The sequence below is a fragment of the Pleurodeles waltl genome, chromosome 8 (genome assembly GCF_031143425.1).
Source record: "Pleurodeles waltl isolate 20211129_DDA chromosome 8, aPleWal1.hap1.20221129, whole genome shotgun sequence".
Classification (NCBI taxonomy): domain Eukaryota; kingdom Metazoa; phylum Chordata; class Amphibia; order Caudata; family Salamandridae; genus Pleurodeles; species Pleurodeles waltl.
The window spans coordinates 1,500,333,985-1,500,346,044 of record NC_090447.1 but is presented as its reverse complement, the minus strand read 5'-3'; the positions used below and the strand labels follow the sequence as shown (position 1 = coordinate 1,500,346,044).

The 12,060-nt window shown below is 44.1% G+C and overlaps 1 protein-coding gene across 1 annotated transcript in view; it reads right to left on the bottom strand.

The window, feature by feature from the left end:
• Positions 1 to 4,086, bottom strand: part of STYXL2 (serine/threonine/tyrosine interacting like 2) — an 83,165-nt gene extending 79,079 nt beyond the window's left edge. The window contains exon 1 of the mRNA XM_069202747.1: positions 3,954 to 4,086. The gene's annotated coding sequence lies outside the window, so the exon portion shown is untranslated. The remainder of the gene's footprint in view (positions 1 to 3,953) is intronic.
• Between the last annotated feature and the right edge of the window lie 7,974 nt (positions 4,087 to 12,060).

Below are 12,060 nucleotides of genomic sequence, written 5' to 3'. Positions count from 1 at the left end.
AGGAAGGCAATAATATTCCTTGGGTGGGAAGACTCTATTACCAAGATGACACCATTGTGAGAGGCCACAATTCTCCACCCCCGCAGGATCAGCCAGGATTTGATAAATGGGGCATGATAGGAATCTCCATGGTGGGTGACCTGTGGAAACGAGGGGAGATTATTTTGTGGCCCCACTTGCAACAGGAATATCAAATGCAACCCACTGGAGTCTATTGTTACTTGCAGATGTGACACACCCTGCGGGCAGTCCTCCCCAAGGGGGTAGAGTTGCTTGAATCCTCACCTCTTGAGGACTGGCTTCTTAGTGACTATATGCCACAAAAGGCAGTTTCACTCACCTATAACAAACTAGTTAACAATACACTTATGTTATGCAACAAGTAAAAATGAAATAGGAGACTGTTGTGGGGATTTTTGATAGAGGAGAATGGGAGGAGGCCATTTCAACCCCTAGAGAAATAGCAATCAGAGCGGGCATTCGCCTGATTAAGGTGCTGACCCTACACCGTTTGTACCACGCAAGAACCACTATGGTTTGGGGCGATCGAGGGCTGATCAGTGTTTAAAGCACCGTGGTCGGACAGGCACGTTCTTCCATATCCTATGGGAATGCCCGTATACACACACTTATTGGGCTGCAATAGTTGATTGTTAAAGGTCGATTGGGGGAACGGATATTGGCTTGTCAGCTAAACAATGTGTGCTGAGCATGATGGGCCTGGTGGTGGCCAAAAGGAACACTGCCAAATCCTGGGGCTCAACTCACTCACCAGGCACTGAGGCCTGAAAATGGGATTTAGACTGGTGCGCGTTAGCGGAAAAGATGGTTTATGAAAGTAGAGGCTGTCCTCGAAAATGGAGGGAAGTCTGGGCGGACTGGAATGCACATAGGGGCAATCTTTGTTAAAGTGAACGTTTGGGAAATGTACAAGGTTACAAGACTCTAATAATGCTGTGTGGCTGTGGGACAAGCTCCTTGGGGTGTGGGGGGGGGGGGGGGGGAAGTTATGTGCTTACTTTGCAAATTGTACCCCTACTATGTCTGCAACACTTTTTGTGTTTCATGTTCCAAATAAAAAGATATTTAAAAAAATACAGTTGGAAAAACAATGTACAACCCCTCTCAATCAACCTAACAAGAATCACCAAAGAGAAATTCTGTTCGAGGGGTTCATCAGAGCGGATGGCCGATACCAAAACCCTTGCCTATTACAGTAATCTCTGAGATTACATGTAACCAAATACCTTTCTACATCCTGGTACACAATATGACAACAATCTACTGCTAGAAGACTATTGAATTTACCATATTCTTTTCACAATAAATTAGCCAGGCATACTGCATTTGCAACAACTTTTCATAATAAACAGGTCAGACCTATAGCATCGGGTATAGCATCTCCCTATGCATTTATCAAGCCTAGAGCTATTATGATTGGCTTGTCCCTCTACCCAATTCAAGCAAGCCTTCTTTACTGAGCATAAGCTTTCCCACAGGCTTGTAGATAAGAGCCTCAGATTCTCCCATCTGGAACCTGGACTAAGTGTAATCCACCTCCTCTACACTGTGCTAGCTCTTTGCATCCTTCCACATCTGGGCTCACATGCAGAGTGACATACACCGTTGTCCTTGTCCTCTTGCTCCTAGATTGCCCCAGTAGTGCCTCCAGCCAATCCAGAAAATCATCACCAAACAACTTCTACACTTTGCAGACTCGCCCACATCGCTTCAGTCCTTGCAAGCCCTTCACTGGCTGACAGTGACAAGAAGGATCTCATTCCAGTCTGTCTGCATCACACAGCTGACGTGCCTTGGATGAGGGCGATCTTCTGTGCAAGAAGGTGTGGCTTCCCGCACAAAAACATTCTCCCCCGCAACGCAGCCATCCTTGCACGGTCGGGCAAGGGTGCCCGCGTTGGCGCTAGACAGCTAATTTAGCACCGGTGCAGGGGGAAACGCACGGACGTGTTGTATTTTTGTAAATACTGCGCACCCCTGTGATTCACAACGGGCGCTTCCAATTTCGGCGCTGTGCCAGTTCTGTGTAGATACGCCTGTTAGCGCGCTTCCTCTTGGGTAGATATTCTGTGGATTAAATAAGTAATTATGTGGCTGTCGAACCTGAAGCACCACACGCTGATACTTTGAGGTAGTTTAGACCAATACTGTGGGATAGTACCATTACTACCAATACTTTTTTAAGAACTTAAGAACGTCAGTGCCATTTGTTACACAAGTAAGGGGGTTCTCTTGCCTCGTGCCGGATGGACTCAGGGAGGGAAGACTGGGGCATCCCTGGACACATGGGCCACCGGCTCTTCCAAGTACCTATCACCTAAGTTTCTTCCTAAAATGTTTAGCTCTTTGAGTCTTCTCTTGAGTCCCACCTTCGAAAACGATTCACTGCAACTCAGTGTGCAAGTATCATTTTTCCTCCTGTTTCGAAATGTCCCACTTGGATTTCCCAAATGTTGACAGGGATGTGCTGAGCCCAGCTGCAGTCTCGACAAATAACACGTGTTACACAACTTTTATCGCCCCAGCACCCATGAACCAGGGCTCACGAGCTTCGAACCTGCGGATTGCACACAGTTTCTGCAGCAGGTGCACGAACCCACGGGGGTGTCTTCAGCCTCATTGATGCGTGTGGTGTATGACATGACAGCTTGTGTGTATCCAAACGTCTGTTCACAAAGATGGTTCCAGGCATAGAATAACTGGGTAAGAATGTAATATAATGTGTGCCGGTTTGCAAATCACAGGGGTGCAAGCTAAATGTCGCCATCGAACTATAAATACGTATTTTTATATTTTGCACTTTGTTTCACTTTTGTTAAACTGTGAAACGGAAACTTTATCATGATCTGCGAGCATTTATTATTTACTTAATTTTTTTAGTTTCACTGTATGTATAGTTCACTTTTTATAGTACATCGCCTTTTTACTGCGTCCATATATTTTCGTAACCCGTAATTTGAATGTCCGTGTGTAAAATTACTTGTCAAGAGCCTTGACGCTCCCAAGACCCACTTCATGCTATATATAACACCAAATAAATAACATTGCTGGTATATTACGAGATGTATACTTAACGAATGAGACACACGAAAATGGACCTAAGCGCCCAAACCATTAATCAAACACGCGCTTCCGGGTCAAGCTTTTAAGGTACTGCGGATTTTACAAATCTAATTCCACTTCTTTGTGAATCAGGCAGTTTTCCTCCAAAGTGACTAAATGGGTACCAACATGTGAGAAGAGATAAAAAAGTAGTTTTAAGGAATACGCGGGGTTGTTTAATTTACATCTATGTGGAGAAGGTTTGGAGATAGATAAAGGTCATTTTATTTACAGAATTCTAAGCCACATGTCTTCTCCGTTACGCCAGTGTCGTAACAAACTTGTGTGTGTGTGTGGGGGGGGTGGGGGGAAACCTTGAAAGTACATACCTCCCCCTCCCGGAGCTCTCTGCCCAGAGTATTGTGAAGAAGGGGGCCCTGGAGTTTCGCCCTTCCCCCACTGCGGGTGCTGCGGGGGCCTTTGTTACGCCACTGCGTCACGCTGCAGTTTTAGGTGAATCGAGTAAGAGTTACCGCTGATTCATTCTTATGGAGGGACCTGAACTCTCGGTTATTTTTGGCGATGTTTTTACTTTGTGCGGCCCTCTTTTACATCTGTCACCTTTGAAAACGTCTTGTTTAAAAAAGTTATAATTCACCCGCATGTAATTTAATGGCCTGGCCGCCCCAGCTCTGCCCACTTCAGGCCGAGGAGCTCCCCGGCTCCCGGGGGGTCCTCTTCAGAGACAACACAGCCAGGAATGTGCCTGCAGCAGCCCCCAGCAGCTGCTCCGGGGTGTCTGCCCTGCTCAGATACCACGCTGCCCATAGCAGGCCACAGCACACCGCGCGAAACCGGGCATTAATACACCATAAATACCCGGCACTCACCTCCTGAGCCCTGTGGTACCCCGACTGCGAGCGGTGCGCTCCTCCGACGACCAGAGAGGGACCCGGTGAAAAGCAGCGTCCTCCGTCCTCAGGGTGTCCGCCCGGCTCTCCACGCGGCCCCCCTCACAGGCACTGACGGCGTCACCCACACCTTTCTAAATTTAGGCCCAGGCCGGCATTGGCTGCTCTGCCTGTGTGCCCGGCACAGGAATGTGATGGCTCATTCAGGATGACGTCTTATCGCTTCCATAGCCTGGCTCCCTGGGTACCTGCCACCCCCCATCTCAAATGCACATTTGTTTTTATTTCTACAAACTGGTACTTTTGTCACATATGGGGGGAAAGTACTGCCTGCCCCGCATTAAAAAAGAGATTGTTAATCACAGAGGAGTTCTGTGACGTGAAGAAAAGAGGCAGAAGGCCAACTTCCTTCTAAGTTCATGGAAGTCCGGTGTGATTTGCCCTGTGCTTATAATGTACAGAAGGGGGTACTTTATGCCTTATAATACATGGTCACACTGCCACTTTTCACACAAACCGCTAAAATGAATGATCTACTGCTGTTTCATTTTAAAGAGATAGGATGTTTGGAGTCATGAAGAATAAAAGTAGAATCCCTAGTGTAAAATAGAACACAGCAAAAACAGAAATTTGTTGCAAAAAGTTATTAGACTCTGTTTAATACAAATAAGATAAAAAAAAATGCAGCTCATAAATGTATTTAGCGTAATTCTGTCACCTTAAATTCCCTAAAGGTTCAAACATTGTTGCCTTAAATGTCTTCCTTATGCTGGTCACTGTTTATCTAGATTCTAGAACATGGGTACTCACAAACATTTTCCCAGAGGCCAAACACTTAGGTTTGTGGTGTGACCGAGGGTGACACTGATGCAAGCAGTGTATTGGTCAGGGGAGGGGGTGGAAGCTGGGTGTAGAGGAAGCAAAGCATGTACACAGGGGCGTCCTCCTCCCCCCCCCCGGCATTAGCAGCTTGAGCAGGAGTTAGGGTTCTTGATTGGCCTCTTCTGTCTGCAACTTGGCAGACAAAGGCTCCTAATTATCATGAAAAGGTGGGCGACTGAGGCCCATATTCATACTGTTTTTTTCGCCGTATTTGAGTCATTTTTTGACGCAAAAGCGACGCAAACATACAAAATACAATTATATTTTGTGTTTACGCTGCTTTTGCATAAACAAATTACGCAAACGCGGCACAAAAAAAGTATGAATATGGGCCTGAGTGAGCGAAAGGATGGATGGAATGAAAGAATGGATGGACAGAGTGAAAGGGAGGGTGGATGGATAAGTGAAATAATGGATGGATGAGTTAAAGGATGGATGTAAGGATGGAGGAGGGAAAAAATAGATGAAAGATTGAAAGGGAGGGTAGATAGAGGGCTGGATGAAAGGGTGGACGGATGGAGGAGTGAAAGGGTGAACGGACTGAGGGATGAGTAGAAGGGTCGATGGATGAGTGAGTGTAAGAATGAATGGATGAGTGAAAAGGTAAATGAATGGATGAGTGGATAGATGGATTGAAGAGAGGATGGATGAGTGAAAGGATGGATGGATGAGTGAAAAGGAGAATGGGTGGATGGAGTAAAAGGGTGGGTGGATGGATGGACTGAAAGGATAGATATATGGATGTGTGAAAGGATAGGTGGTTGAATGGATGGATGAATGTATGTATGATCAAAAGGGATGGATAAGTGAAAGGATGAAAGGCTGAGTGAAAGGATGGATATATTTGATGGACAGGTTTAAAGATAGATGGATAGGTTTAGATATAGATGGACAGATTAAATAGGAGCAGACTGGATGATGGATGACAGAATGTAAAGTTGAAACTGGATATCAGCAGGTGGATGGAAGGATGAATGTACAGATGCTTAGATGGAAGAGACAAGCAAGCTCTTCTGGAGATGGCCACAATGGTTTACTTCCCTTACTTGGTGCCATAAGAGCTATGATTCAAAGTGGGGGTAATTTACTGGCTACTCCCTTGCATGTACATCTAGTGGTTAAATTGAATTGAATAATGTGGACTGAGAAAACCTGGGAGTAAACCTGGCTTTCCCTCTTGACTAAATTGTGTGAGCCTAGGCCATTGTTTTGCTTCACTTTCCATTCTTTTTATCCATTATCACATATAAGAGGACTTCAAAATTTGTGACTTCAGGATGTGCGCTGTACAAAACTTTCTCCTGTGTTTGATTTAATAAATTATAGCGTTGTTCATGTTTAATAGCAACCCCGGCCTCCCAAAGGGTGTGCCATACAACTGTCTTGCCTCTTAATTCACAATTGGCATTGTTGTCAACGTGATGGGGGCAATAATGTTTCTAAATTCATGTTTTAAAACTATAATTTTTAACAAAAATACTTCTCAATGAACTGACATAATCTGATTTACTAAGGTGAACATGGTAATGAAATACACTTTTATCACATATTACACTTTGTTGCAAGATGTCTTTAAAAATTAAGGTTTCCCTTAAGTGGTGCAGGACACTCTGGTTACTACCTTTCTTTAGCTGTAAATAAGTTTTAAATAAATGCTTGCCCGTTTATTTAACTTTTTTAAAGTTAGTGCTGAGTGGAGCAAACAGCGGCCCAGTGCTGCGGTTGACCACAGGGCCGCATGCAGCCCAGGGGTCTTACTTTGAGTATCACTGATCTAGAGTAAGAGAAGAGAAGGAAAAGCCAGGTTTTGCCTTCAGTTTTAGGTCAAAGCCTACCAGACAGCACAGCTCTCTGGTTTGTAACAAAATCTTTGGGACATTCTGAAAGTTTCCTTAGCAATTTATTCTACCCTTTGCTTACCCCTGGCTTTATAGTTTGTAACTCACATTTGCTTGCTTTCTATTTGCTGGCCGTATTTGTTTTAGGCTGTCCAGTTTGAGTTTGTCCCTCCCGTTGCCCAAACGCTATTTACTGTCTTCTTCCACCAGTGCTCGAGATCTGTAAATCTTGTTAACTTTGTCACATTTGCTGTGCATTCAAAGACAGAGGTCAACTGTCAGGATTTGTCTTCGAGGGAGGTCGGTATTTATGTTACTTTCTATGACTTCAAAGTGAGAGGATTTATATGGCAATCATGCTGGCTACTGGTGGCAGTGCAGTATAATTTTTTCTAGCACACAACAAAATGTAAATGTCTGTAAATGAACTTTGCAGATATTTCAGATTGTATCAAAATTTAAAAACCACAAACGAAGCAAATTTTTTGGTAATTCAGATGTATGGTGGAATTTTAATACAATAAAAACAATTCAATACACTATGTGATGACATTTCCACACATTATTGTTTGTGTGCTGCATACGTTTATCAGTAAAACTGTAGGTCTGTGCAAATGTAATGGCCATTTCAATTGAAGATGTGTTGTCTGTAATGGCAGTGTGCTACCACACCATGAATACTCCACTCTACCTCACTCCATTCTACTGTACACCACTCCACACCACTGTAGCCTACTGTACACCACTCCATACTATGCCACTGCACACCACACCACTCCAAACGTTGTGTCACTTCTCTCTACTCTGCACCACTCCACTCTACGCCACTTCACTCTATGCCTCTCTACACCACTCTACACTATGCCAACATACTCTAAACCACACTACTCTCCTATGCATCACTGCATTCTCTGCCACTGCACTCTACACTACTCCGCGCACTCCACACTGCGCCATCACACTCTATGCCACTCTACTCTGTAACACTGCACTGTACACTACTGCACTGTACACTACTCTACTCTACGCCATTGTACTCTACCATGAACCACTCCACTGTGCTCTGAAACAATCTACTCTATGCCACTGCATTAAGTACCACTCCAGTCTACTCTGCACCACTGCACACTACTCTGCATCACATGCACTCTACTCTACATCACTGCACTCCAGCCAGTGCACTGTTCACCACTATACTCAAAACGAATGCACTCTATGACACTGCCCTCTACGCCAATCTACTTTGCACTACTGCACTGTATGCCACCATACTCTGCTCTGCAACACTTTACACCACTGCACTCTATGTCACTTCACTCCATGCCACTCTGTTCTACTCAGCACCACTGTACTCTACACCACTGATAGCAACGCCACTCTACTGTGCACCACTCCATGCCAATGCACTCTATACCACTCTTCTATACACCACTGTACTCTACCACAGTCTACTCCGCAACACTGCACTCTCTGCCACTGAACTGGATGTCACTCTACTCTATGCCAGTGCACTGTACACAACTGCACTCTACACCACTGCGCTCGGCTTTGCAACACTCAATGCCACTCTACGCCAATGCACTCTATGTCAGTGCACTCAATGCCACTACATTCTAGGTCATTACACTCTGCATCACTACACCCTACATCACTGCACTCTGTGGCTTTGCTCTCTGCACCACTGCTCTCTATGCCACTGCACTCTTTTCTGCACCACTCTACTCTACACCACTCTATTGCACTCTATACCAAACAGCCTTCACTTTGCAGCTTTTACCACATAATGCCTTTACCACGCATAGCAAGTAGATAAGGTATATATATATATATATATATATACATATATATATATACATATATATATATATATATATATATATATATATATATATATATATATATATATGTAATATGTATGTGTGGCAAAGGCATAGTAAAGGTATGCATGGTAAAAGCTACATTGTAAAGGCATGCGCGGTAATGTCACACATCCTGTAAAACTATGAAACAATCTCTTCATAGTTCAAAAAAGTGTATTTCTTTGAAATGCAGAAGTGTTTCACTTTCCTACATCAGATTAAATCACTGCCTAGACAGACTTTTATTAAAAGTGATATATGTTTTTAGAAACATTCAAGGCTTGCCCTCTAGGGACAAGGCCATTAGTGAACTAAGAGGCAACCCAGTAGTCATGTAAACCCTAAAGTGGCCTAGAGTCTTCATAGAGACAGAACAACAATACAGTCTATTAAATCAAATATAAGTGATGCTTATATGGTGCACATCCCGAACTCAAGTATTTAAAACTGTGCTCATGTGTGATGATAAAGAAGAAGGAGGCTTTGTAAAATAAACTATTTGCCTAGGATCACACAATTTGGACAACCAGGGAAGCAGATATTGATTCCAGATTGCCTTTCTTCACGTTTTGAAATTCGTCCTCCAGATGGGTATGTGTCTCTCTTTCTCTATCTTGTTTACATCAAAGGCCACTGTTTTGTTTCTCATTCTTGGCTTATGATCTGGAAAGACTGCACACAGAGGACCCGACTCTAGGTCCCCAGATCCAACTCCCAAGCCAAGAATGCATTTATTTTGAGGATGTCACACCCCAAACATTCCCCCTGGTCATAAGCTGCTGGTGTCACAGTACTGATCAGGGTGGGAAAAGCCTCCTCTGGACACCTTCCGTCATTGGAATGTGAAAAAGTGTGGTACCTCTTCATGGCAGGTGGCCTATACCCTTCCACCAATGGTCACATCATGACATGCTCAGCCCCTCAGGCATCTGAGTCATGCAAATGGCTCCAGGCAGCAGGAAAGGTGGGATAAGGAGCTCTGGGAAATGTGGATGCAATGTGTGGTACCTGGTTCGACCCCCATAACATATTTTTTAAAGGAAGCGGACGGAATGTAGAGAGGTAGCTCAATGTATGCAGTACTTAATTTGTAAATAAAAATGCACCAGTGCACAAAACTCTCCTCTGAAACTTGCGGCTGCTGAAACAAAATGTGCGAGCACAGTATACTGAGGCAGCATAATCCTGAAGCCATCATGGGCCTCTTTAATCCATTTACAGCCACTCCCTGTCCCTTCAGCTCACTCTTGCAGCTTTCTGCTTTCTCCCTTTTGTGGTGCTTTCTCATTTTTCTCTTCCTCCGTCTTTCCCATATGTGTCTTTTGCTCTCAGTAAATGCTTGAGGCAGAAAAATAACTGCCGGCCCTCAAAAATAACTGCCGGCCCTCAAAAATAACTGCCGGTACCATGCACCAGAAACCACCGGCTCAAATTAAGCACTGAATGTATGTGAAGTGAAATTGTATCTGAGTGCTTAGGGAATAACAGGGAGAAACCCTGGAATTGGATCGAGTGGAGGGAGGGCCAGTAGCAGCCAGGAGAAACTGAGAGGCAGAAGACAGAGTGATTGTAGGGTCATAAAGAAAAAATAGCAGAGCCCACATGGTGGAACCAAGCCATGAAAGTATTTGAAAAGTAAGAAATAAGAACCAAAACAGCAGAGAATGGTGGAATGAAAGATAAAAGAGGGCGGTAAGAGAGGGGTGACAGAAGCTGCAGGAGAGGGACACAAGAGAAGGGCGATAATAGAATTAAACTTTGAGGAAGAGAGCAAGAGAATACGTAGAAGTCCACCACTGATGGATGAGCAGTGGTCAAGACAAGAGCAGATGAATTGCCAGTTAAAGATTTTTGAAAGTGAAAAAGGAAGGAAAGTTGTGGATCCCATACAGATGGAATCAGTAGAATAAAGCAGTAGAGATTTCCTTTCAGGAGACTAGAGAAGAATCACAAATAAGTCTAAGTTTACGAGCTGACAGATGGAGGGATGATGGTGATAAGGGTACTTAGGGAGGAAGGCAATGGAGAACGTGTTGGAAGAAAAGGAGAATCTCTCTTTTAGAAGAGTGAGGTGAAATGAGTGAGCAGACATTCAGATCTATATTGTTGAAAGAGATTTTGTGAGGGGGAGGTAAAATAAAGAAAGTGGTAGAAACTTATGGGCGGTATTGGCATGGAAATGAGAGGAATGATAGAAGGACGAAATGAGTGAAGCTAAGCAAGAGATGTAAATTGAGTAAAATAGACAAACCCGGACAGACCCCTGGGGAACACCATGAAAATCAGGGGGACATTCAAGGTTGTGCTACAGGAAGATTCTGCCTGAGAAAGGCTTGCGAGGTGAGACGGCAGCTGTTGGACACATGTGTCACAAAGACATTCTGTGCAGCTAAAAGCACCAAACATATCTTGAAACACTATGGACGAGAATGATGATATCAGCAGGTCTGACAGCATGATGGAGTTACCTTAAGCAAACGGGCGCACAATCACGGCTGTGTTACATTCTTCATTTGACCTAACCATGGATCTATTACACCATGAACAATTTCTTCATCCAACATCACTGGCTTACCAAAACAATATGATTAAGTTTAATTAAGTTTAATAACTTCTTAACCCAATGTGTTATTTATGTATATATGACGTTGGTTGCTCCATTACCCCTGATCAGTGGTGGGTAGCCTGTCCTCGACAGGTCTACTATGCGCTAGATGAGGGTGTGTCCATGATTGCAGAGGAGAGCATCAGTTTTTCCCTTTGAACATTTGCTTTTGAGGTGCCCGAGGTTTGTGCCGCTATCTTAGCCAGCCCTTCCAATAAAGCTCTCGGCCTGGACGCAATTCCTTTGGACCTTTATAATGCTGAGGTCTCCCTCCAGGCCTCTGGTTTAACAAATGCCCTGAATGCGACCATCCAGCTCAAAATTCCCTCCTCCTGGAAATCTGCAGGGATTGTCCCTGTTTTTAAAAAGGGAAATCGTCAGGAAACCAGATGGTACCGACCTATTTCTTTGTTAGATTCAGTTGTAAAGGTTCTGGGGCGTATCATTTTACAGCGTATACAAGACAGGGCCAGTACCAATAACGTTCTCTCTTCTGCTCAGTATGGACTTAGGGAAGGAAAGGGTACCTTGGAGCAGTGTTTGAATCTAAATTTATGGATCAGTAAAATGTGGTGGCCAAACAGGGGACAATCCAGTTAGAGTTTATGAACCTTAATTGCACTTTTGATCGGGTAATTAGGCCTAAACCCTGGAAAAATCTAGCGGCCCTTGGGTTACGCTCCCCGCTGGTTGATTTTCAAAGAGCTTTCCATACGGATATCAGTGCCTCCGTTAGATACGGGATGGGGGGGGAGAAGATGCACAGATTCTTTTAGACTTCTGCTTGGGGTCAGACAAAGCTTTTTGTTAGCAGCCATCCTTTTTCTATTATATATCAATGGTCTCAATAGCTACTTTGTTGCAAATGGGAAAGATCTGCCCAAAGTAGAGTCCGCCTATGT